This window comes from Pleurodeles waltl, chromosome 7 (assembly GCF_031143425.1).
Source record: "Pleurodeles waltl isolate 20211129_DDA chromosome 7, aPleWal1.hap1.20221129, whole genome shotgun sequence".
Classification (NCBI taxonomy): domain Eukaryota; kingdom Metazoa; phylum Chordata; class Amphibia; order Caudata; family Salamandridae; genus Pleurodeles; species Pleurodeles waltl.
Window position 1 is genome coordinate 451,510,224 of NC_090446.1, and position 26,020 is coordinate 451,536,243.

Consider the following 26,020-nt stretch of genomic DNA (forward strand, 5'->3'; position numbering starts at 1 on the left):
ACTGTGATATTGTGTGTCCATACTTCCTGTAGTCACACAAATTTAGTTTTTGGCTTTACCAACCACTGCAGAGGAGGAGGAGGAGGAGGCAAGCACCTGTGTACAGACCCCTAGTGGACATGGCTACACTGGAGGACCAGCACATTATATTCACCTATCCTCTGAACAGGGCCACAATTACTGTGCTGTATCAACAATTGGATCCAGATCTAATTCCTGCTATCCGTAGCACTACAGCAATTCCCCCTGTAGTACAGGTACTTTTAGTGCTCCACTTCCTGGCAAGTGGTTCATTCCAGGTGACAGTGGGCTTGGCTGCAGGAATGTCACAGCCAATGTTTTCGATAGTGCTTGGAAGGGTTTTGGCCGCCTTGCCCAAACACATGAGCAGCTACATCTCATTCCTCCAGAGTGAAGATTTGCCCACTCTGAAGGTTGGATTCTGTGCCATGGGACACATACCACATGTGATTGGGGCCATTGACGGGCAGGTCTACAGGAATAGGAGGGTTTCCACTCAACAAATGTCCAGATGGTGTGCTTTGCTGATCAATACATCTCCCACGTCATTGCCAAGTTTCATGGATCTGTGCATGATGCATATGTATTGAGGAATAGCAGTGTCCCACAGGTGATGGCAAAACTATAGAGGCACAGAGTGTGGCTCATAGGTGAGCTTGAGTCTTCACACAATGTAAGTCAGTGTATGCCAACTGGAGTTGTACTCCATGCCATTGTACATGGGTAATGTGTGTCCCCCACTTCTTCCAGGTGACTCCGGCTACCCAAACCTATCCTGGCTGTTGACCCCTGTTAGGAATCCAAGAACAGGGGCTGAAAATCGGTACAATGAGGGACATGGCTGTACCAGGAGGGTTGTAGAACGCACATTTGGGCTACTGAAAGCCAGGTTCATGTGCCTCCATTTAACAGGTGGGTCCCTATGCTACACCCCTAAGAAGGTCTGCCAGATTGTGGTGGCCTGCTGCATGCTGCACAATTTGGCCCTCAGACGCCATGTGCCCTACCTGCAGAGGGAGGGGGAGACAATGCACCTGTGGCAGCAGTGGACACTGAAGACAGTGATGAGGAGGAGGAGGATGTGGACAACAGGACACATTTCATCCAGCAGTACTTCCAATGACACCCAGGTAAGACTGTAAATCTGATCATAGCTCCATTTAAGTTAAGTGTTGTGTGCCAGCTGTGTTCTGCCAATCACTGTCTTTACATTTCAATTGAATGTCATTTATGCCTTCCCTTTTTTCTGATGTTGGTGTGGTCACAACTGTGTATTGCTGTGATGACTACAGGCTGCTTAAACACATTTGTTGGATGGATTCATATATTACAAGACATTTGCACAGGATAATGCAGTTCTATACATTGCACATTGCTCATTTTAAATTTGATAAAGCACTATTACTCCAGTTGTGTTCAAGGGTGTTTATTGAAGTGACAATAATGAAGGGATGCTTCAATAGAGTGGGGTGATGGTTGAAGAAAACTTCAGTGTAGTGGCCCAGTTGGTTTGTAGCACAGGTCCAATGTCCATGGGGCCCTAGGAAGAGGAGCAATGGCAGTCCAAAGTGAACAATGTGACTCAGTGGCACACATGGGGGACATTCTGGAGGGGCTCATTTCCTGGAGGTGGTCTTGGTCTTGGCAACAGTCTCTGGTGTTTGTCTGGGTCGCAGGGAACATTTGCATGGTGGTTCCTCTGTTGCAGAGGGAGGGGTACTGGTGGCTTGTGGGTCTTGTGGCAGGTCCTCCTGTCCACCAGCTGCAGCAGATGTTGATGGTTGGTGAGTGGACTGGCTAGTGGAAGTGGGCCACTGGTACGCTGTGTTCTCCCGCATGATGTTGGCCATGTCACCCAGCCCCCCTACAATGGAGGCCATGTTTGCATTTAGGCCCTGCAACTGCTGCATGACTTTCTGGTTGTGTACCCCATGCAGCCACTGGCTCTCCTGCATGATGGTGATCATCTGGCCCATCCTGTCCTGGGATTTTGGGTATGCACCCAGGGCATCAGTGAGTGCCTCCTGGGCATTCGGTTCCCTGGGTCTGGCCTCCCACAGATGACCTCCCACTGTCCCAGGCCCCCTAAGCCTGTGTCCCCTGAAAGGCCTGTCCACTCCCACTTACACCAGGACCTTCACCATCTTGCCTGTGTGGTATCGACTCGGGTCCCTGTACAGATGGGCACACTATTGATCAACGTGTCCTGGGGACAAGGTCTGGGGACGTTGAGTGGATGCTGTGGTGTTGGAGTCGGAGGTGGGGGGCTGTGGTGGACTGACTGTGGGATGTGGAAGCCGACTGACCTGTGGTCCCAGGTGGGCCAAGGAGTTCATCCAGCTTGGGAAATCCAGAGTTGCTGTCATCACTGAAGGCATCTTCTGGTGGAGGACTGGGTTGCCATGGCACCAGCTCGCCGCTGACAATGGCTGGGGCACCAGTGGGGATGTAAGTGATTTGTTAGGGTCATTGTTTGTCACAATCTTCCGCCAAACACCAAAATCGCCTGCAACGCATTCAAAACGCCTCGGCCCGCCTCATCCTCGACGTACCCCGCAACAGCCACATCTCCGCACACCTGAGACACCTGCATTGGCTCCCAGTCAGCAAAAGGATCACCTTTCGACTTCTCACCCACGCACACAAAGCCCTCCACAACAAGGGACCGGAATACCTCAACCGACGCCTCAGCTTCTACGTCCCCACCCACCTCCTCCGTTCCTCTGGCCTCGCTCTCGCTGCCGTCCCTCGCATCCGCCGCTCCACGGCGGGTGGGAGATCTTTCTCCTTCCTGGCGGCCAAGACCTGGAACTCCCTCCCCACCAGCCTCAGGACCACCCAGGACCACTCCGCTTTCCGGAGACTCCTAAAAACCTGGCTTTTCGAGCAGCAGTAACCCCCTCTTTCCCCTAGTGCCTTGAGACCCGCACGGGTGAGTAGCGCGCTTTATAAATGTTAATGATTTGATTTGATTTGATTTCTACCTTTCACTATGGGTTTGGTGTTGTACTCCCATCTTTGGTAGTGTATGGTGATGGATTGTGGTATTGGTAGTTCTACATGCTGTCCAACCATTGCTGGTGGGTGTGCATGCAGAGCTGAAAGGGGTGTGTTTGCAGTGGGTAGGGCATGCAGTGGTACACATTTAAGTGTGGTCATTGGGGTGGGGCACTGTGTGGGATGGAGTGGGGTGTAGGGAGTCAGGTGAGGGGGTGACATGCCATTCAGGTATCGCTGGAGGTAGGTTAGTAATGGTGACTTATCAGTGTCCAACCCTCCAGTGACTCCAGTGAGGCTCTCAGGATTGGCAAGACTTGCTCCTCCCATGCTGTGAACCGTGGGGGTCCACCTCCAGTCCTCATGATGGCGACAAGGTACCTTGATGCAATGGAATGCACCATCCCCCGCAGGTCATTCCTCCTCTTTCGGATGTCGTCCCTTATGTGTGGATATTGTCCCATGGAGTTCACCCTGTCCACGATCCTCCGCCATAGCTTCCTGGCAATGGAGATCTGCTGGACCTGTGCACCAAACAGCTGTGGCTCTATCCTGACCATTTCTTCCACCATCACCCACAACTTCTCATCTGTGAAACGGGGGTGCTTTTGTGGGGATGCCTATTGTGTGTTGTGTGTGTTGTGCAGAGGGTGTTCAGTGTTGTGGTGGGGTATGTGATGTGTGACGAATGTATATGTAGATGTGGTATGTGTGTGCAGTTCTCTAAGGGATTGGCCTGGCAAGGTCTAGCAGTCTTTTTGTGTTTGCAGAGGATTGTGGGTTATGTGGGTGTGTGTTTTATAGTGCTGATGGTGGGTGTGTAGGGTGTGTATTTGTGTCAGGTGTGGGTTTTTTGGTCTGGCTAATGTTGGCTTCAAGTGGTCTTGGGTGCCCAATTCCACTGTGGTGGTGTGCACCGCAAATGGCTGACCGCTGTTGAATGTCCGCTGTGGTGATTGGTGGGTCATAATTTGGAGGGCGGGGTATTGCTGGCTTAGTGGTGAGGGTGGTGGGTCCGACAGTTTTTCACCTTTGTTAAGTCTGGCCGACGTGGTTGTGGCTGGTTTCTGTCGGTTTTGTACTTGTGTGTCATTATCTGGCGGGCAGATTACCGCCTCCGCTGCAGTGAGTTGGTGACCGTCACCACCGTGGTCTTCGGAATAGACCGCCAATGTCATAATGACCACAATAATCTTAGGCATTTTTTAAACTTCTGGTACTCACTGTCACTAATAAGGTCAATTAGGCTGGTTCCACAACTGATGGGTAATAATGTCTTTCAGTTTTAACATGTCACTCTCTTGATTCATGGCCATGCCAATTTGTTCCGACTAAATGGCAGCTGGTGTTTTTCATTTCATGAAGAAGTTTATGTAGGCCTCAGCTGTCTTGGATGGGATATGTTGACACTCTATAGGCACTCTGGAGCAGTAGTCTGCAGGGCTTTGATATTTTTCTGGACGGTGCACAATTGTGTAGTTGTACTCTTATAATCGTAGAACCCCAGCATTCAATGCACAAAGAAATCTTGTCCTTTGGATTGCCAAAGACGGTCAGCAATGCTTGATGATCTGTCACATGTGCGAAAGGTTTACATATAGGAACACATGAAAATGTTCACAAGCCCACACCACTGCTAAACTTTTTTTCAGGTTGTGAATACGCATGTTCAGTCTCGGATAAACCTTTGCTTGAATACGCTGCAATATGTCTTTGAGCATTTAAGTGTCCGCTGTGCTGTGCAAGGATTGTGCCTAACCCAAACAGGCTAGAGTCAAGAACAACTTCTGTGTGTAACTTTGGTTCAAAATATGCCATTCCTAAAGCATTTTCAATAGCTTGTTTGAGTCTCTTAAAACTTTTCTCACATTCATGTGACCAGTGAAATGAAACATTCTTTTTCGTCAGCTCTTCAGTGAAGCACTCACACTGGCAAAATCTTGTATATATCTGAAACATTAACTGGTCTTGCCAAGGAATGAGCGTAACATGGAAACATTTCGTGGGGAAGTGGCAGTTGACAATGCTTGTGCTTTAGCTGGATCTGGTGTAATGCCCCCATCAGAAAAGAAATGGCCAAAGAATTTTAGCTTTGTCTTCTTCAATTTAAAATTCCCAGCATATATCGGAAAACCTGCATCAGCAAGTAAACACAATTGCCTGAGAGATTTATTGTGCTCTTTCTGTGTACCTCCAAAAGCTATTATCACTATAGTTGAAAGCATTTGCAACAGGCGGTATGATACGTCCAATGAGATCTTGAAAAATCTCTGCAGCTGATGGCACATTGAAACAAAAGGCCCAATTCATAAAGGTAAACTTAGACCAAAAGTCGATGTTTCAGTTTCAGTGTACACAAAGGTAAGTTACGAGTAATATCTTTACGTCTGCACTTGGGACGGAGTTTCCACACTTGGGGCGGAATCTCTGCACAATCTCTGCATTGGGGGTAGATCTCTACTACAGAGACACAACAAATTCCAGAGACCTCCCTGCAACTGACTAGCTGACCTGCTACAATTAACCTGTCTGGACCTGCCAGAGCCCTGCTGACCTGGGCTGGAGTGGGTTTATGATCCCCAAGAAGTGTCCCCCAGGACCCTTTGCTGGCACTGGTTGAGCAGCTCCATGAACAGGCACATTCATACCGAGATTCTGCCACCTGCAACGACCTCCAGTGCGAAGCTCCAGTAAACCCAGCTCTTCATACTATAGCGACTACTGGCAATGCCAGATCTGCACTTTGTGCTACAGCAATGACAGCTCACTGTGACATGACCACCAACACGGAGCTCTACCAACGATCATCCCCAACGCTCAACTGACTCTTCAGGCTACAGTGACGACAGCCCATGACACCTGGCCTGCTCTTTGCACTACATTGATGACCACCTGTGACCCTCTCCCTGCTCCTCCCGGTCCCCTCCAATGCAAACGGAACTCTTTGCTGCAGGCGTTGAAATGGTACCTTTCCGCTGGACTAACCTGAATTCTGTATCCAGCCTGTGCTCTATCACTTTCAGCCTGAACTTGTGACTTCCCCATGGTCTAGCATGACCAGATGACCAGGAGTGGTGTTTTGTACTTTTAGGTGTAATAGTTACCTTAATCTTTGAAGTTAAATGTCTCCATTTCTATTGATTAGCCTTTGGTCATTATGGTATCATTGTATTTATTAACATTTACTCTATATTTCTAGATTGGTTTGGGATTTTTCTGTGTTTTCACTTTATAACTATGTGTGTGCTCCATAAATACAATAAGAACACTTTCCCTCTGTGTTAAGCCTGACTGCTTTGCACCAAGCTACCAGAGGGTTAAGCATAGGTTGATTTTGGGACTTTTGTGGCTTGTGGTTGTGGCCTGAGTGATGCTTCCACGCCCCTCCTTGTCAACCAAGAACCCAAGTTTCTTAGAGGGATCAACCGGGGAGCCTGACAAGATTAAATTGGTGATCTTATTAAAGCCTCCAACTGTCCCAAATCGCTAAGTGTTTAGCAAGTTATTGATTTGTGGAATAGTAATCTTGTCAGTTCGCACGCAGGGAGGTGGACCTGAGTCTGCAAGCCTTCACTTGAAGCAAGGGATGGTCTAATGTTCTTAACCTTATTATCAAAGAAATCCGCCAGGTGATCACAAACCTAGGTTATTTTTAACTGCAACATAATAATTTATATTTTATATCTGTTCCTGTTTTTAAATGCATGCCTTATGAAATAATAGCATTTTAATAGAACCTAAAAGTACATTATCTCTGGTAAAAAAAAAACAAAAAAAACTACTTCAGTCCTATCAGTAGAACCTAAAGAGAAGACAAATAGAAGAGTGTAATGACCCATAAAATGGCATGTCCTTGATAAACAGCCCATCTAAGCAAAGGCAATCACATGAAGGAAGGGGAATGACCCAAAGGCAGTTATGTCTCTGTACTTCATATTGTATTTATTTGTAGAAACGAGGACATGACCGTACAGACAACTAAAACAGTCTGCAGCCAGACTTCAAACGCACTCTTTGTTTCCTCTCCAGCAAACTACTGTTCACTCCGGGTCCTCTTGTTCCTTATCATATCCTCTTGATAGTGTTCTCTCCTTATGTATAGAGTGACGAGTTCACGTGTCCTGTTCTACACACGCAAGTTAAATAACTAAATAAACAACATCACATAACATGCTGTGCTTTCTTTATCTGTCCTGTATGAATATTAGACACTGAACATCAGAAAAGGAAGTGGACATGCTATATGGGGCCACCCCTCATAAAATGTAGTTTTTCAAACCGGTTCATAGTTGAGGATTAGTTCTAACAGTCTAGAGTAGCTTGTCTGCTTAACTATTTGTGCTGTGAAAATACTCTTATGGGTGGCCCTCGTGAAGTTTCCAGTACTGTGTGCTGCTGGGAAATATTGCTCTTCAGCTAAGCTGCTTTCTAATATGAAACTTGAAGCTACGGGGATTTTGCACACTTACCCATTTTCTTCCTAATTTGCCAGTCAATGGTACCCTGTCAGAGCATTTCAGGCACACGTTTACATTCATCACATTGGTATTAGAACAAATCAACTACCTTTTATTAGCAACTTCTCATTAACAATCCCGAGAATAGATTCCTAGGCTTAGGGAGCATCCTTGGCTCTCCGTGCTTCGAAGCGGCGGATTCATACAAGTCCCACAAGATTAAAGTGCACCCATTGGCAATCCCAAGGGTGTGCCTTCGCTTTGGAAGCAGGACAAGGGCTAGCTAGAAATTGCTCTGTAAAATAAGATGGTTGAGTTGAGGTCCGTTAGTGACGCTGTAAAATCTTGAGTGTGGGAGGCACGTGGAGAAGGCAGGTCGCTGAGTTGACCATAACCCCCTACATATAGTATCAGACTAGATGGCACAATGCTTTGCAGCTTTACCTTTAGGTTACAGGGCTAAGAACGAAACTTCTCTGGATCTGTGTGCAAAATCCAGGGATGTATGGGCTTTCTTTCTATCGTGTAATTATACAGTTTATCTGTGTTGGAAATAAGCTATCCGCCTTTCTTGTTTAGCAGACATACCTATCAGACAAAAAAAAACAATTGTGTTTTAATATGCCTAACCTACATTTCCTACCTGGCCATACCTGCCACACCTTCCTACAGTTGGTATCTTACCAAAACCACCTTGCTAAACTACCCGACCTACTGTAACTACAATCCATCCCTAACCTACCATACCAGGCTAACATAGTTAAAGAACCTGTCTATCATACCTATTGTTTAGAGGTGGGTGAGTCTCTGAAAGCTCGAGCCAGATGCCTCATACGAGCTCAGCTTGAGGTCCTCTTGGAATCTCGAGCCCAACACGAGCCAAGTTTTCATTTGACTCATGTCTCCCACCCACAGCATAACGTTATACACCAAAAATGAAAAAAACAGTAATCTTTGATACAAAACCGGAGAACGAGATACCCAACAAGTGGCTTAATTTCACAATATGAAGCTAGAAAACCTGTGATCCATCCGGCTTCCCTGCTTGACCAGTTGTGTGAATGTAGACAGATATTTTTTCCCTTTTTTATTAGCACATAAGAGAGCAACCTCAAATACAGTGTCCAGGATGTACACTGTTACAAAACATCTCCTGCTTGATTTCGTCCACTCTAACCTTGCTTCATCTGCACTAACAATGTAAGCCAAATATAAGGGCATATCTATACTATGTTTGCACCGAATTAGCGTATTTTCTTTTACTCTAATTCAGTGCAAAACAAACTCCATATTTATCCTTTGGTGCTAGTCATTTTTTGGAAGTGGAAACCTACCTTGCCTTAATGAGATGCAAGGTAGGTGTTCCTGTGCAAAAAATGACTCTATGGCCTTAATGCCATATTTATACTCCTGTGCAAAAATGGCTTGCTTTGCCCACTTTTTTAACGCCTGGGTCAGAGCAGGAGTTAAGGGACCTATGGGCCTATTTCCATGGTGGAACACCATGGACTAAGCCCACAGGTGCCCTCCCCAGGCCCCAGGGACACCCCCACCCACACCAGAGGGACAGCGGAGGAGGGAGACCCCATCCCAGGTAAGTATTTTATTTTATTTTTTAAAGTGCCATTGGGGACCTTGAAATGCCCCCCCCCCTACCCCCCCATATGGCACTAGGTGCATTGGCCATGCCCAGGGGACCCTGTGCTGGCCACCGGGGTGGTGGGCATGGCTCCTGTCTTTTCTAAGACAGAAGTCATGCGGTATGCTAGTTTTGCATCAGAAAATGACTCTAGGCAGGTTAGAGTCATTTTTCTTACTCTAACCTGCCTAACGTCATTTTTTGGTGAAGAAATCCCCTTCTTCCATACTGCCAGCCCATCCCGACTAAAGTCATTTTTTTTGCCAATAGCCTACCCTTTGCACCGGCTTGCACCATTCCATAAATGTGGTTCCTGGCATGTGCACAGAAAAGGTGCAAGCCGGTGCTAAACTTTTTGGTGCAAAACTGAGTTGGTGCAGTTTTGCACCAAAAAGTATAAATCAGGGCCATAGAGCACTCATGACAACTTACTTGCCTTTTATTTTACTAATGGCATCGGGCGTAGTGGGGACATGAATGTTTCTGTTGATTTTCAAAAACTGTCACTTCCAGTAAGTAGCATAATTAATTTGATGTACTATGATAAAACGTTTCTGCATGTTAAAGAAATATATATATTTTTTTAGTTTCAAAGAGATTTTATCACACTTTTGCATGATGTTTTTTCGCGATTTACATTGCAAACGTTGTCAGGGCTTGGGCTGTGGCCACGCTCTTAGCAAAGCCAAACCCCTGCTCAGCTCTAGCCTGGCTCTCCGTCTCCTACACCTGTACTGTTCTTATGTCCCACGAATATTTACATCTTTAGAGTTCCCGTAAGGAACGTAGAAGGATGACAAGTAACATTCGACTTATCATTTACAGAGGCTCTGCTTTCGGGGTCCGGAGATCTAGGATTCATTTGTCACTTTCAATAAATATTTCGGCCTTCGCTGAAATTACTGCCATCACTCGATTGGCGACGAGCTACATTTGAACCAGGGCTTTAGGACCAGGATCCCAACCTAGAGGTGCCATTGGAGAACAGTAATGGTTAAAGTTATTGAAAAACATTAACGGAAGCAGGAACTTGAATACTAATTGAGGTATGTGAATTTGAAAACGCATGCGAGCTGGTTTCTTCTCATTTTCATTTGAACACCTTAATTAGCGTCTACAACAGAAGGAGAGCAAAGCACGACATTGGAACACCACAGGAGGGCGTTCAGCCATATTTAAAACAAAGCACCGGGTTGAAACGTGATGGGAAAGTTGATGAGCAAATTCTTCAATGTGAAAGCGGGAAGTGCATCTCTGCATATGAATGAAAAATTTTCTAGCTTACGCGTTAAGAATTTTCAATTCTATTAAGGACACGGAGGCGAGGATTATGCTTTCTCTTTCTTTACTGAGAAATTCACAGCAGCCAATTAAAACACATTTAAACAAAAAACAACATTTCCCAAAGTGCTCTAGTGTATAAGTCACATGCACCAATTAACCATAGTGACCTTAGTCCATAAAGTCCTTAACCTCGAACGTCATATCCTCTTTCTTTGCTTCAACCGAAAACAGTAAATTCCTTTCACACGACCTCAAAGTCTTTAGATGATACCAACTCTCATCTAGGAAGGAAGAAACCAACGAAGGAGACCAGACTGAACATCAAGTCGGTTTTCCAAGAACGTAGACATCTGGATGGAAAGAACTTCAGGAATTCTTGTGATCCGTTCCTAAGAAATAATAATAAAAAACCAGCCGGTAATATTTTCAAACTAATGGTACAAACCATTTTAAAATCTTTCACATCTTAATACACTCTATAAACGTGGGAGGGTAACAATGAATTAAGATTTTCAAGAGTAATAAAATTATTAATATTCATAAAAGGGTGGGATAATCCTCGCCTCCGTGTCCTTAATAGAATTGAAAATTCTTAACGCGTAAGCTAGAAAATTTTTCATTCTATATCAGGACCGGAGGCTCGGATTATGCTAGTTCAAAGCTGACCCATAACCACAGAGGCCACATCCAAACGGGTTTAAAATAAAACTTACGAAAAGTACTTTCAGACGACCAGTCTGCAGATTTCATAATATCCGTTAAACTGGAACCTAACGTAAAAGACTTAGATGCCATTGCTCCTCTTACTGAATGAGCTCCAAAATGGCTAGTATCAATGCCTGCTTCGTTCATAAGCCATCTTAACCATCTCGCCAGAGTGGCCGAAGCAACAGGTTTAAAAGGTTTCTGAAGTGCAATTAATACTTGCCCATTCATGTCCTGTCTATGTTCTTCTGTAGATATTTCATAATCTTTAAGACATTGTACCACACATAATTTTGAATTATCTGGAAAACAAGGGTACGTTACTGACCTGCAATTGTTCTTGGTTCTTCTGGAGATAATAAAGGTTACTCCCTCCGGAGAATAAAGTCTCCCCGATAGATCTAGGGCTCTCACATCTGAGACTCTCTTGCATGAGACTAAACATAGTAACATAGTTAATTTAGCTGACAATTGTTTCCGAGACAAGTATTTGTTACTGGGCCAAGAATCCAGAAGTCTCAACACAATATTCACATCCCAAAGTACAGAGTACTTAGGCTGAGGAGGATTCGAAAATCTGATACCCCTCAACAGTTTACATACTAGCGGATGTTCACCTACCTGTTTGCCATCAATAGTTGGATGTCCTGAAGAAATTGCTGATCTAAAATTATTGATTGTCCTATAAGCCAAACCTGAAGAGGCTAACTCAGCCAGGAAATTAATAATCATATCAATACCTGACCCCATGGGATTAAGGTCTCTTCCATTGCACCAACTAACCCATTTACACCATGCCGAAGCATATCTCTTGTGGGTACTCTTTGCCCATGCTCGCTTGATAAAACCTTCAGCCTGTTGCGAAATTCCCGGGGCTTTCCATCTTGCCCTGAAACCCTCCAAGCCATCAGAGTTAGAGTCCCCGAGACAATTAAGGGATGTTGATGGCCCTCCGGACTGAGTAAGATGTCCCGACGAGGAGGAATGAGCAGTGGAGGAGCACATGCTAATTGAATGGCAATAGGGAACCACGGCTGAGACCTCCACAACGGGGTTACTAAAATCAATTCTACCTTCTGTCTCCTCACTTGAGCCAAGACTCTGGGTATCAATAGGAATGGAGGGAATGCATAGCACTGGAACGAGCTCCAATTCTGTAGAAAAGCATCCGTTGCCGAAATATTGTCCATTCTCAGAAGAATGCAACAATCTGTCCTGATCAGGGATAAACTCTTTATTGCGAACGACCCCGCCAAGAGTTCTAAGCAATTTATGTGCAAATCTTTCTCTGTTGATGACCAACGACCCCCTGTCGTCATTGAGCCGCAACAAGCTCCCCAGCCCCACTGGCTGGCGTCCGATTCTATGACCACCTCTGGGTGAGATCCGAAAATGGCCCTGCCATTCCATGCTTCCATGTGGTGAAGCCACCACTGAATTTCCTCTTTGACCTCTGAAGTCAGAGGAACAAGGGCTGAGTAACTCAGACCTTGCCTCAAATATTGAATCTTCAATCGCTGGAGGGCACGATAGTGTAAGGGGGCAGGAAATATTGCTTGAAGGGAGGAGGCTAATAGTCCCACCAATCGAGCAATGCTCCTTAGAGAAATATTCGGCCTGAGTAATGCCGCTCTCAATTCTCTTTTGATATTGCAAATTTTTGCAGCTGGAAGTATCAAGAGGGAGAGAATGGAATCTATTTTGAAACCTAAGAATTCTATCGTTTGGGATGGTTTCAACAATGACTTCTGCACATTGATAAGGAAACCTAATTCCTGTAGTAAAGTGATTGTCCAATTCAGATGTGTCAGCAACGTCGTTGCATCCTGCGCCATCAGTAAGATGTCGTCCAGGTATATGATTAGACGAACCCCCTTGGTTCTCAGCCATTCCACTAATGGTCTCAAAAGCTTTGTGAAGCACCAAGGGGCCGAGGATAGGCCGAATGGGAGAGCCGTGAATTCTAGGCAATACCCCTTCCACTGGAACTGAAGATACTTCCTGTGGGGGACAAAAATCGGGATTGAGAGGTACGCATCCTTCAGATCTAAGCGAACCATCCAATCCCCTACTAGAAGGATGTCTCGCAACATGTGGATCCCTTCCATCTTGAAGTGTCTGTAAACAATCCAAGAATTGAAGTCCTTCAGATTTAATACTAACCGATGACCACCTCCTTTTTTGTCTACCACAAAAATAGGATTGCAGAAACCGGTAGGGTGCGGGGTTGAAAATGTTACTGCACCTTTGTCTAACAACGCTTGTACCTCTATATCTATAAAATTCTGATTTGATTTGGAAAAACACATGTTTATCGGAGGGGCATGCTGAAACGGAGTGTTGAGGAACTCCAGGTGAAATCCAGACACTGTCTGAATAACCCAAGGATCTCCTGAAATCTCCCTCCATTTGTGTACAAACAGACTGACTCTTCCCCCTAGAATGACTTGTGAATGTAGAATAATTCTTACCGGTAAAGGAGGCGTCTTGTATAGCTCCCTGCTGGCTCCTACGGTACCCTCTGCGGAACCTGGGTCTTCCTCCACGGGGCCGTGAGGGATAGAATGTGGTGTCTGCTTGATCTCCAGACCAGTTACCTCTACCCCTCGGGTAGTAATTTTGGGGACTGACAAAGCCACCTCGGCCGGGCATTCGTCCGCCGTAACACCCAGCCCTGATAAAAAGGCCCCTTCTAAAAACTTTTTTAAGGGACAGTTGGGCCTTGTCCAGTGTCGAAAAAGGAAAGCAAAATTTGGCCAATTCCTTTATGAAGAATGAGCCAAAGTGGAGACCTTCAGCTGCTGGTCCCGCTTCGAAGGCAGCCAAGTCTACTAGTTTAGGGTCCATTCGCATTAGTATGGATTTCCTGCGCTCAGTGGAAATAGCACAATTTGTGTTGCCTAAAAGGCATACTGCTCTCTGGGCCCATCCCAATAAAACATCAGTGTTCACTGGGGTGTTTGATTCCTTGGAAGTGGTAGCCAAATCTAAGATTTTTGTTAATGGGCCTGCCATGTCTAATAATTTGTCTTGGCAGAGGCGCCAGGATCTGTTGAGACCCTTCTTAGGATCTTTTGCGTACTTCTTCATGAAGGTAATCATAGTGGGGTCAATCTCGGGAGTTTCTGCTACATTATTATCTAGCTCAGGCCTGGGGCATTCCGCCTTGAGTCTGGAACGCACCTCTTTATCAAAACTCTTCCTTAAGTTTGCGTGAACATAGAGAGCTACCTCAGGAGTTGGGCGCCAACTCGACGATCTAGGGTGTATAATCTCTGAAGGATTAAAATCTAAAATTTGAGGCGTAGTGGAAGTAGTTTACGATTTTTTACTAAGGTTAGGGGTGGTAATGTCGTCCGAATCTGGATCATTGGAGTCTTCCGAAGAAGAGGAATTACGATGGGAGCTATAATTATGCTCTGCGCTTCTCTTCCTGCGTAACTTGTCAAACATGTCAGCATGTAATTCTCCAACAGGGTCCTCCTTTGAAATGTTCTTAGATTTTGACTTGGATTTTGTAGGGACAGGTGTAGCAGTGTCATCCGAGGAAGGGGTGGGGTCCCCGGTCATCCAGCCCTGTGTTTGGGCATAATCTAATAATTGACCTGAGAAGGGGCCCAAAGCTCTTGCTAGAGCATCATTCACCGACTGTTGCACCCTGGAATCTAGTGCCTCAACCAGATTTAACTCCAGTTGGTTGTCGGTATCATCAGGGTAGAACCCTGCATCCTGGTCGCTCCATTGAGCCATAATAATAATATATAGGACCAGAGACAAGAATAATAAAGGAGTGAGTGGATAAACCTCAGCAGGCGAATTAGCAGAACAAAATAAATATATATATATACCTAAAAACCACAACCAGTGAAAAATAAGTATATATATATCAATGAAAAAACAACTGTGCTTGAGGAGGAAGGTGCCTGCATCAATAAAAGGTATTTCCCCTAGGCCAAGCCTTTTTATAAATTTTACAACCCAGTGGAATCTTTTCTTAACTGGGCGTCAGGGAGGAGGTGAGTTAATGATTCCAGGCAAGCCCCAATGCCTCTCACGCTGTCCAGAAACGAACCGATCTCATAAAATGGCAAAGGGAAATGAGATCGGTTCGTAATGGGCGTGCACGCTTGGCAACACCGGTTGCCAGTGAAAATAGACTGCGCGCAGTGCGTGCAGTCCTCTCCCGAGGTCCCTCCATGAGGGAAAATCAATATAAATATTAACTCGGCAGGGAAACCGAGCTGTAGCGTGTAACGCGCTCCTAATGAAAAAATCAATAAAAGGAGAGTTCCCTCAACACAGGAAAATCAATAAAAGGGATTAACTTGGCAGGAGGCCAAAATGTACAGAGTAAAGCGAGTGCTTTAGAAAAAATCAATAAAAAGGCAATTAACTCGGCTGGAAGCCGAAGAATAAAGATTAAAAAGCTTGTAAAAGGCATGCAGAATCACGGCGCCTGCTACATTTAAGAAATTCAACTTCAATACACCAGTAAAATAGACATTGTATTTAGATAAAGTGAAAAGTTACTTATCTGCTGCGAAGCAGCAAAGAAAGAGGATATGACTTCGAGGTTAAGGACTTTATGGACTAAGGTCACTATGGTTGATTGGTGCATGTGACTTATACACTAGAACACTTTGGGAAATGTTGTTTTTTGTTTAAATGTGTTTTAATTGGCTGCTGTGAATTTCTCAGTAAAGAAAGAGAAAGCATAATACGAGCCTCCGGTCCTGATATAGAATTATCTTCTTCACTTGACGGAGCTCATTCCTACAGAGAAACCGTTATTTTCGGCAGCAGCTTTCCAGCGGGCAATAAAGTAACTTTTGCAGTCATCAGGTAGTAGTATTTCATCCAGTATGACATTTTGATAAAGTGGAGCAGGAGAGGTTGTTACAGCGAATATTAGGCTAAGAGAATGGGGTTTGATCACTGATCAATAAATGTAAGTTTGGTTTGCCGAGATAGAATACCTAGAAGGTGTAGTTGGCGAACGTGGGATAAAACCAAAATTGAGATTGTTGGAGGGCTATACATTGTTCCCCGTCCGACCAACAGAGAATTGTGAAGATAGTGGGTTGGGTCTAGTGAAGTACTATGTAAATCTGTAGACCTTTCTGCTGATCACCTAAATGGCGGGTTGACAGAGGAAAATAGAGAATAATAGCTTTTGCTTTACACACAGTGAGTGGAACAGAAAAAAAGTTACTCAGTTCTTGAGACGGAGGCTCTTGCTTGTGGGTTGGTAATTGAAACGACAGCTGACTGTTTGTCTAGATTTCCATTGTCAGATGCCCATAAACAGACTGAAGATGACTGCCTAGTAGCTATTGTTGAAACAATGTCTATGCAGGTTATTATGAAGGAAGAGTGTAACTAAGGTGTGAATAGGGATTTATATAGGAAAGCATCTCAAGAAGTTGAACTAAAGATTTAGAAATACAGTGACAAACCTTTGGTGGTAAGAGTCACCTGATGTACCTATCAAATATTGAGAAGGACTATGAAGAAAGTAGCACAAGACATTTGTGAGCCTTAAGGTTTTGGAGATGTTAATGGTACATTTGCCATTGGATTATTTTTCAAAATGGCAATAAGCGAGGCTAGAGCAAGGAAGAAATGCAAGATATCATTTCCTTTCTGGAAAATATTTTCACAAGACAAGGAATTCCTCATGAAATACTGACAGATAATGTACTATGTCACATTTTCTGACAAGCAGAGGAACACCTCATAACGTGACAACTTTGTATCATCTTATATACAATGATCAGGTTGGAAGGTTATATAGGGTGCTGAACAATTGTTTCTAACTGTTTTTGATAAGTAGTTTGAAGAGGAAGAAGGAAATGAAAATGTGTGGTTTCAAGACTACTGCACAGTCTGTGACATGAATCACCACTTACATTGTTGCTTGAAGGATTCCAACCACATTTATGTGCTCACCTTGGATGGGGAAAGCGAAATGCTAGAATGCGATCTTTCAGGATATCAGAAAGGGTGATGAATAAGCAAGAAGCTTATAAGACAAATAATGATGGAAAGACACAAAGGAATATGCAAAAGTTTTAGGTGTGGTGATGTTGTCAATGTCAGGTTCGGAGGATAGGTTGTGTTAGACTTTTCATCCTTGGCGTGGTCTCCCTTAACTTTTTGTCTCTGTTTCCCAGGTTTTTGATGTGTGCTGGTCTCTGTTTCTGCTTTCTTTGTTACTCTAGGCACTTCACCACTGCTAACCAGTGCTAAAGTGCAAGTGCTCCTATACAAAATGTGTATGTAATTGTTTCATCCCTGATTGGCATATTTGATTTACTAGTAAGTCCCTAGTACAGTGCACTAGAAGTGCCCAGGGCCTGTAGATCCAATGCTACTAGTGGGCCTGCAGCATTGGTTGTGCCACCCACATAGGTAGCCCTGTAATCATGTCTCAGACCTACCATTGCAGTGTCTGCGTATGCAGTTTTAAACTGTAAATTCGACTTGGCAAGTGTACCCACTTGCCAGGCCTAAACCTTCCCTTTTCTTACCTGGAAGACACCCCTAAGGTAGGCCCTAGGTAGCCCCGAGGGCAGGATGCAGTGTACAGTTAAGGTAGAACATAGAGTAATGTGTTTTATATGTCCTGACAGTGAAATACTGCTAATTCGTTTTTCACTGTCTCTCTCATAGGTTAACATGGGGGCTACTTTTAAATATGATTAAAGTGTAGATTCCCTTTGGGAGCGGATAGACATGTGGAGTTTGGGGTCTCTGATCTCACAATTTAAAAATACATCTTTTAGTAAAGTTGATTTTAAGATTGTGTGTTTGAAAATGCCACTTTTAGAAAGTGAACATTTTCTTGCTTAAACCATTTCTGTGACTCTGCCTGTTTGTGGATTCCCTGTCTGGGTCAGTTTGGCAGTTGGGCTGGTTGCACCTCTCACTAGACAGTGACACAAAGGTAGCTGGGGTGAGTCTGCATTTCCTGATGGGCCATCTGTGTTAGAAGGGAGGGGAGGAGTGGTCACTCACACCTGAAAGGACTGTGCCTGCCCTCACACAAAGCAGTCTCCAAACCCCTGGTGTGTGTCTAGGAACTGGGCAAGACAGGATTTCACAAACAAGAGAGACCTTCCTTTGAAGTAAGCCTACTTCAAAGGGCAAAATAGGTATAAGAAGGGCATCCAAAACAGACTTTAGAACACATCTGGAAACCAAGAAGAACCTCTGCCTGGAGAAGAGCTGAAGAGCTGAGAAAGAAGAGCTGCCCTGCCTGTGACTGTGCTTTGTGGAGCTATCCTGCAGTTGCTGCTTCTGCCTGTGCTAGAGGACAAAGACTGGACTTTGTGTTGCCTTCCTTCTTATGATGAACTCTCCAAGGGCTTGATTTAGAGCTTGCCTCCTGTTGTTTGAAGTCTCAGGGACAGCAAAGACTTCTCTCTGCGAGCACCTGGAGCCTCTGCTGAGACTCCTACTCAGCCAAGTGGTGCCCATCCAGTTCCTGGGACCCTGAAAGGAGAAGTTGGCAGCCCAAGAGTGAGAAATCCACACTCAGATCGCCGTGCGGGGAAAAGATCGACACGACTCAGATCTGCGGCTGAAAACTCGACACGCCTCTGGCTTTGCGGCTGAAAATCAACGCTTGCCTGCGGCTGGAGAAGTGACTCACAGCATCGCTGACGGAGGCTAGTGAGATTGCAACTTACACTGCGTGGTCATGTGCGGCAGGATTTCCAATGCAAACATCGCTGGGTGTGCAAAAACGACGCAAGGCCTACCCGGACCCAAGAGTGTGGTTCGAATCAATGCATCGCTCTCCTGCGAAGAGATGAAACGATGCATGCCGACTCGACTGAAGGAGGAACGATGCAAGATCTCGCTCGTGAGTGATATTGACACATCCCAAGTCCTTTTTGACGCACACTCGCCCATGCGGGGTTATTTTTGATGCACCCAGGTAAATTTTCACGCTAACAGCGTTAGCGTTGTGTTTAAAATTACATGAAGACTCTTTTGCATTTTTATTGATAACTTGACTTGTGTATTGTGGATTTTTGTCGTTTTGGTCTTGTTTTGTTTAGATACAAATCCTCTATTTTTCTAAGCCTGTGTTGTCATTTTGTAGTGTTTTCATTAAGTCACTGTGGGGGTCATTCCAACCCTGGCGGTCGGCGTTAAAGCGGCGGCCAACCCGCCAACAGGCAGGCGGTTAAAAAAATGGAATTCTGACCCTGGAGGGAACCGCCAACACAGACCGCCACTTTAACACTCCGACCGCCACGGCGGGACAAACAAACAGCGCGGCGGTCACCGCCAACAGGCAGACGGCAGACAATGTACCGCCCACCCTATCACAACTCACCAATCCGCCATCTTTTCCGGGGCGGGAGCCCCGCCGATAAAAACACGGCGGAAACAGACTACGAACGGGAAAACGCTCACCTCTATACACTCCACGAGGAATCTGAACAGCATGGAACCCGAATTAAACATCCTACCAGCTATTGTCTACCTGCTCCTCTACCAGGAGCACGAACGCCGGCGCAGACAACAACGGTGAGTACTGCACCTACCACACAGGGGAGGGGGGAGGAGAAAAGGTTAAGGGCACACACATACGCGACACACCCACCCCCCCACCACTCCCAAATACCTACACACCAATGACCAATGCAGAGCAACAAGTCAGAGTGACACCCCCCAAACACCCCGGAAGAATGCAAAGACAAAATAAAATGATCATTAAAATTGAAGTATATTATAGCATATTTGAAGTTAAGTGAAATATTAAATATATAAATAAAATATATTACAACATGAACAATATATACATAGCTCAAAAGTCCGGCACATATTGGCTACCTTCCATTGTTCGTGGGCCAATGTGCATAAACACATGGGCAAAGCCCACACACGAGACCCGATTCCATTGGAGAGAACACTGCTGGGGCATCAGATAATAAAACTACAGGCACCTCAGGGGGAAGGGAACGGGGGGCACCTCAGCCACATGAGTCCATGACACCAGATCCACGAGGGGCCTCCATGCCCACTGCTGCATCCTAGGGAGTGCAAAGCCACAGTCTCTCAAGTCTCTACAGTGGGTGGATTGCCCACTGCTGCATCCTGGGGAGTGCAAAGCCACAGTCTCTCAAGTCTCTACACTGGGTGGATTGCCCACTGTACCATCCTGGGGAGTGCAAAGCCACAGTCTCTCAAGCCTCTACACTGGGTGGATTGCCCACTGTAACATCCTGGGGAGTGCAAAGCCACAGTCTCTCAAGTCTCTACAGTGGGTGGATTGCCCACTGTTACATCCTGGGGAGTGCAAAGCCACAGTCCATCAAGTGGATTACAGACTCCACTGGTTATGGAGGAGGCATGTTGCCCAGAGTGCTTCGTGAAGCCCTGCCCAACACAGATCCGGCCCTGCCAATGGGCCAGCGGTGCTTGAGATGAAGGGCCCAGCGGAGCGGTGCTTGACAGGAAGGGCCCAGCGGAGCAGTTCAGAGACGGCGGTGCCCAGCGGAGCGGTGCTTGACAGGAAGGGCCCAGCGGAGCGGTGCTTGACAGGAAGGGCCCAGCGGAGCAGTTCAGAGACGGCGGTGCCCAGCGGAACGGTGCTTGACAGGAAGGGCCCAGCGGAGCGGTGCTTGACAGGAAGGGCCCAGCGGAGCAGTTCAGAGATGGCGGTGCCCAGCGGAGCGGTGCTTGACAGGAAGGGCCCAGCGGAGTGGTGCTTGACAGGAAAAGCCCAGCGGAGCAGTTCAGAGACGGCGGTGCCCAGCGGAGCGGTGCTTGAGATGAAGGGCCCAGCGGAGCGGTGCTTGACAGGAAGGGCCCAGCGGAGCAGTTCAGAGACAGCGGTGCCCAGCGGAGCGGTGCTTGAGATGAAGGGCCCAGCGGAGCGGTGCTTCACAGGAAGGGCCCAGCGGAGCGGTGCTTCACAGGAAGGGCCCAGCGGAGCAGTTCAGAGACGGCGGTGCCCAGCGGAGCGGTGCTTGACAGGAAGGGCCCAGCGGAGCGGTGCTTGACAGGAAGGGCCCAGCGGAGCAGTTCAGAGACGGCGGTGCCCAGCGGAACGGAGCTTGACAGGAAGGGCCCAGCGGAGCGGTGCTTTACAGGAAAAGCCCAGCGGAGCAGTTCAGAGACGGCGGTGCCCAGCGGAGCGGTGCTTGAGATGAAGGGCCCAGCGGAGAGGTGCTTGACAGGAAGGGCCCAGCGGAGCAGTTCAGAGACAGCGGTGCCCAGCGGAGCGGTGCTTGACAGTAAGGGCCCAGCAGAGCAGTTCAGAGACGGCGGTGCCCAGCGGAGCGGTGCTTGACAGGAAGGGCCCAGCGGAGCAGTTCAGAGACGGCGGTGCCCAGCGGAGCGGTGCTTGACAGGAAGGACCCAGCGGAGCAGTTCAGAGACGGCGGTGCCCAGCGGAGCGGTGCTTGAGATGAAGGGCCCAGCGGAGCAGTGCTTGACAGGAAGGGCCCAGCGGAGCAGTTCAGAGACGGCGGTGCCCAGCGGAGTGGTGCTTGACAGGAAAGCCCCAGCGGAGCGGTGCTTGACAGGAAGTGCCCTGTTCAGCAGTGCTTGTCTTGAAGGGCCCTGTTGAGCGGTGCTTGTCTTGGCGGGGCCCTGTTAAGCGGTGCTTGTCTTGGCGGGGCCCTGTTCAGCGGTGTCTGTCACGGCGGGCCCTGTTCAGCGGTGCTTGTCTTGAAGGGCCCTGTTCAGCGGTGCTTGTCTTGGCGGGGCCTTGTTCAGCGGTGTCTGTCACGGCGGGGCCCTGTTCAGCGGTGCTTGTCTTGAAGGGCCCTGTTCAGCGGTGCTTGTCTTGGCGGGGCCCTGTTCAGCGGTGTCTGTCACGGCGGGGCCCTGTTCAGCGGTGCTTGTCTTGGCGGGGCCTGTTCAGCGGTGCTTGTCTTGTGTTCCTAGGGAACCAGATCTGGCCAATATTTCCCGCTCAGTCGCCATCCGACCTTTCGCTTGCGGGGCCCTCCTGTGCTGGAGTCCTGGGCCCGTGGGTGTCCTCCGTCACACCCAAAATGGGGCTGGTGGGGCCCTCCTGGGCAGCTTGGCTGCTGCCGGACTTGTCCTCCCTGCTGCCCTTGCCCTCCTTCGCCGAATCCCTGGGGCCCTTGCCTCCCTTTGTGGATGTGCCAGGTGACGGTGCAAGGGTAGTGTCCTTGGGGGCAGCCGTCTCAGGCCTGTCGCGCCGGCCCTTCCCTTTTTTGGTTCTTTTCCCAGGGGGTGGGCTGGCTGTCCCCTTGCTGCTGGCCGATGTTCCTGCCCTAGGAGCTGGTGGACTCCAATAGCCCTGAACTATGGTCCTAGTAGGTGCAGGGCTTGTGGTGGCTGAGGTGCTGTTTGGAATCTTACGAGATGGAGGGGGTGGGTCAGGTGATGCAAAGAGGTTAATTTTGGAGAGGAAAAACTTTTTAGGAGCAATGGGAAGGGTAGGTGCAGTGGGTATGGGAGTGGAGGAAGAGGATGTGGTTGTAGGAGAGTCAAGTGTGCTGTCTTTGGGTGCAGGTGCTTGTGACGGAGGCTGTCGTGAGGTGGATGGCTGTTGGGTGGGTGGCTGCCTGCGTTTGTGTGGTTTGGAAGAGGGGGTGACAGACACAGTGGGAGAGGACACAGGGGACGTGTAAATGGCAGTGGGGGTGGTGACTGCACGTGTGCGGAGTGTTCTGGTGGGTGTGCTGGTGATGGACGTACTGGCTGATGGTGGTGTGCATGCAGGTGTGAGTGGAGACGTCACAGGGAGGGAGGAGGGAGACGAGGAGGAGGGGGACACAGAGGAGGCAGTGGCTGTTGGCATGTCTGCATGTGGATGTTGCTTGGGTGAATGCTTGTGTGATTTGTGGTGCTTATGTCTGGATAAGCTGCCCTTGGGTGTTGAGGTGTGTGCAGGCTGGTCTGTAGGTGTGGCTGGGATAGGCAGAGGAACAGGGATGTGGGACTGGGTGGAGGGAGTTGGAGGAGGGAGGCTGGAGACAAGGACAATGGCTGCCGTCAGTGCTGAGGCCAGAGCGTTGAACGATCGCTGATGGGCAGCCTGACCCGAATGAATGCCCTCCAGGTATGCATTGCTCCGGTGCACCTCAGTTTCTACACCCTGGATGGCATTCAAAAGGGTAGACTGCCCGACAATGAGCGTCTGGAGGAGGTCAAGGATCTCCGCACTGAGGGCAGCAGGGGTAACTGGGGCAGGGCCTGAGGTGCCTGGGGCAAAGGAGATGCCCGCCTTCCTGGGCGAGCGGGCACGGGACGAACGCTGAGGGGCTGCTGGGAGGGCGGTGCTGGTGCGCTGGGTGGCGGCTGTACCTGTTGTTGCGGTGGGCACGGATGTTGCCGCCACCCCAAGGGAGCTCCCTTCCGAGGACGTGTCTGTGTCGCTGACGTCTCCACGGGTCCCCGTTGTGGAGCTCCCCTCGCCCTCCGTCTCACTGGTGAACTCGGAGTCGGTTGCATGGCCCTCCGGGGCCATGTGAGATGCAGCTCCCTCGTGCGCCGATGCCACTTCTCTGCCTGATGATGCTAATGCACACATGAACAGGAAGACCACAACAAAAGGGGGGGGGAGAAAGAAAGACATGTTGAGTGCATGCATTGGCGACACCGTTGGCGGAGAGGACAGACACAGAAGCCCCCTGCACTACGCCGCGCACTCGGGGTACACTACTCAATTCTTGTGACTTGGCATACAAGTCTATGGACGAGAAATGCACACGTAGGTGAGCCCGGGCCATGGATAGCTGTACTTAGCACCCTACAGAGGTGGGGGGCGGGGGCACAGGGCCATGCCTTATGGAGGGGCCTAACCTACAGAAACCACCCTGGCCTAGAGATAGCCACAGCCCTCCTCCCCCACCCAGACACCTCCACTGTGCGCTAATATAGCAGAATGTGCTGATACTCACCCCCTTGTGTCTGCTGTGATGTCCTCACGCGCCCATCCAAATCGGGGTAGGCCACCGCCAGGATCCGGGACATCAGGGGGGTCAATTGCTGTGTGGCACCCCTCCTAGGTTGGGAGGCCATCCCCAGCAGAGCCTCCGTGGTCTTTCTGCTCCCGCGGCGGATGTCCTCCCACCTCTTGCAGCAGTGGGTGCCCCGTCTGTTGTGGACCCCCAGGGCCCGGACGTCCTTGGCGATGGCACGCCAAATGTCGATCTTCTCATGGGCGCTGACCTGTGTGACATGTACAGGGTGGGAAAAGAAATATCATCACTTTTCTGCATGGTCGATGTGAGTGGCCACCCCTCCCCAACCTTGCCATATGGCACATGCTCTCATCTGTCGTTCAATGCATGCCTCATTCGCTCCCCTCCCCACCATCTTTCATTCACCCCACTCAACCCAGGCATTGCCCACAAAACACGGTCCCAGTGTACTTACCTGTTGGTCTGGAGGACCGTAGAGTAGCGCATACTGGGGAAGGACCCCATCCACGAGTGTCTCCAACTCTTCTGAAGTGAAGGCAGGGGCCCTTTCCCCAGTCGCAGCAGCCATTGTCTCTTCCAGACCGAGGTCACAGCAGCACTTGCAGTATAGGTCCTCTCCTGTGGATGATCAGGTCTCGAGTGATTAAGCAGATAGAAAATGGCGGTCACGGCCGCGGCGGTGCGTACCGCGACCGCCGGCGCGTATCGCGACCACCGGCGCACTTCCTCATTGGCTCATGAAACCCATAGGGTTCAATGTTAACCAATGCGGCTTTGCACCGCGGTCTTCGACCGCCTACCGCCACGTGTGCCACGCCAGCGCATTGACCTCACATCCCATTGTCACACTTCACAGGTCAGGCAGCCGCCATTTCAAGGGCCCACATGGCTTAATTTCTACTGCGTCACACAGGCCTTGGCCTTGCATTGCCACTCATACAAGCCATTCAATGCATAGATAATCGTGTACTGTGCAAGCTGGATGAACGTACCTGTGGGTTGTTTGACTCTGTGCTCCATGTTGTCCTTCCTAGGCACCGTCCGCTGGGACTTGCGAGGAGATGGAGGACTGTTCCCGTGTACAGACCGCTGGTGGACCTGTCGACAATGGAAGAACGACATGTCATACTCACATACAGACTTGACCGAGCCACCATTAATGAACTGTGTGCCCAGCTGGAGCCAGACCTGATATCACCCATCCGCCAACCCACAGGGATTCCCCCTCTAGTGCAGGTTCTGTCAGTACTCCATTTTTTGGCTAGTGGATCATTCCAAACAACAGTGGCCATTTCATCTGGGATGTCTCAGCCTATGTTTTCTAAGGTTTTGTCCAGAGTGTTGTCTGCCCTGATGAAATACATGCGGAGCTACATTGTTTTCCCTGAGGTGGTCGATTTGGCTACAGTGAAGGGTGATTTCTATGCCCTTGGCCATATTCCCAACATCATTGGTGCCATTGATGGGACCCATGTGGCTTTGGTACCCCCCAGAGGAAGTGAACAGGTGTACAGGAACAGAAAAAGTTATCATTCGATGAATGTCCAGGTGGTCTGTTTGGCAGACCAGTACATCTCCCATGTAAATGCCAAGTTCCCTGGGTCAGTGCATGACGCGTACATCATGCGAAATAGCAGCATCCCTTATGTGATGGAACAGCTACAGAGACACCGTGTGTGGCTAATTGGTGACTCTGGTTACCCCAACCTGTCCTGGCTACTGACCCCAGTAAGGAATCCCAGGACAAGGGCAGAGGAACGGTACAATGAGGCCCATGGGCGTACTAGGAGGGTGATCGAGCGGACCTTCGGCCTCCTGAAGGCCAGGTTTAGGTACCTGCATATGACAGGTGGTTCCCTAATGTACTCACCAAAGAAGGTGTGTCATATCATCGTGGCCTGCTGTATGCTTCACAACCTGGCTTTGCGACGCCAGGTGCCTTTCCTGCAGGAGGATGGTCCAGATGGTGGTGTTGTGGCAGCGGTGGAACCTGTGGA

General features: G+C 48.4%; 1 protein-coding gene and 1 long non-coding RNA gene across 4 annotated transcripts in view; one reads left to right on the forward strand and one right to left on the reverse strand.

The window, feature by feature from the left end:
• LOC138304172 (sulfotransferase 1C4-like) overlaps positions 1–26,020 on the forward strand; it is a 239,774-nt gene that overhangs the window by 105,831 nt on the left and 107,923 nt on the right. Inside the window, exon 2 of one of the 3 annotated variants that reach the window (XM_069244003.1) lies at positions 9,940–10,160. The exons of the other annotated variants lie outside the window; for them this stretch is intronic. The gene's annotated coding sequence lies outside the window, so the exon portion shown is untranslated. The remainder of the gene's footprint in view (positions 1–9,939; positions 10,161–26,020) is intronic. 3 annotated transcript variants of the gene reach the window in all.
• Positions 10,443–15,574, reverse strand: LOC138304171 (uncharacterized). Its single transcript, XR_011205514.1, has 2 exons — positions 13,575–15,574; positions 10,443–10,787 (listed from the first exon to the last, which is right to left on the reverse strand). It is a non-coding gene; the product is annotated as an uncharacterized lncRNA (long non-coding RNA).